This window comes from Alexandromys fortis, unplaced genomic scaffold (genome assembly GCF_014885135.2).
Source record: "Alexandromys fortis isolate MF-2015 unplaced genomic scaffold, M_Fortis_MF-2015_v1.1 scaffold_83, whole genome shotgun sequence".
NCBI classification, from domain to species: Eukaryota; Metazoa; Chordata; class Mammalia; order Rodentia; family Cricetidae; genus Alexandromys; species Alexandromys fortis.
The window spans coordinates 4,974,416-4,975,804 of NW_026068001.1; positions in this window are offsets into that span (position 1 = coordinate 4,974,416).

Genomic DNA, 1,389 nt, shown 5'->3' on the forward strand with positions numbered 1-1,389 from the left:
ACAAAAAAAAAAAAAAAAAAAAAAAAAAAAGACCAGGACACTACCCCACCTTCAAAGCTCATGCTTACCCAAAACCATAGCAAACAGAATGTATCTGGTTAGCAGACTATTACCCAGAGCTCAGGATTTAGACTCACCTATGGGTTCCTTAATCAGTATGGTGAGTAAGGCAAGACAGGAAATTAGAGGCTTCATGTAGTTCAGGGCAAGAGGTTCAGCTTTCTAATGCTACATCTGATCCTGTCCAAGTCACTGGCACCATAACTGCTAAAGGGGGAAATTAACAATAAACAGCAGGAGTAAGGGTACTCTTGACAGACTGAACTTCCAGGATTCTTCCTTAAAGTAGGTCAGGCTGACCAGTTGTCTAGGATATTCAACATGAGGAATTTGGTTACACATCCAAGGGTATCATAACCAAATGTGGGTTTTACTAAATTGACAATAGGATTCAAGTTCAAACTGGATTCTGTACCAACAGGTGGGGAAGTTGATGGTTGGGTCTACACATTGAGGGCTCAGGGGAGCCTGATTAAATCAGGTCCAAGGAGTGGGTCTTTATTACATTCTCCCTTCTTGGTATTTGCTATCTATTGTACACAAACAATATATTTTAAATGACTTTAAGTGTTGCCAAGGAGAATAGAGGTGGCATAAATGCACAGGGAGGTTTGTCTGCTTTGAGAGACAGTATTTGGCTCTGGGATAATGTTTAGAGCAATTTCTGAAGGCATATTTAAGGCTTCTGGGGATTTTACAAGTGGTTTTGGACAGAAAATGTCATGAATGCTTTTCGAATTGAAAGGCTAACTCAAAATCTTGGCATTTAGTGGGTTGAATTGGCTTGGAAAAGGCTCTAGAGCAGTGACTCTCAACTTTCCTACTGCTGTGACCCTTTAATACAATTCCTCATGTTGTGGTGACCCCCAAACATAAAATTATTTTCGTTGTTACTTCATAACTGTAATTTTGCTTCTTTCATGAATTATAACGTAAATATCTGTGTTTTCTAATGGGTCTTAGGTGACCCTTGTGAAAGGATTATTTGATCCAAAAGGGTCACAAACCCACAAGTTAAGAAATAATTCCCTAGATGCACGCATGAACATGCTTGTCACTTTTTTTTTTTTCTGGGATCAGGTCTTGATGTTAAGGACATTACACAAGTGATTGAATGGGGTGAAAGGATTTCAAGATTTCTGTGGCTAGAGTGAACCAGAGATTGGAAAGGAGCAGGGAGGTCTATCCAGGATCTAATTCAAAGGCTGAGGTGAGTCACCCCAAGATGTGGTAGTGACTTAAAACAGGGTGGCAGTAGAGGAGACTGAATGAGTTTCTTTCTTTCTTTCTTTCTTTCTTTTTTTTTTTTTTTTTTTTTTTTTTTTTTTT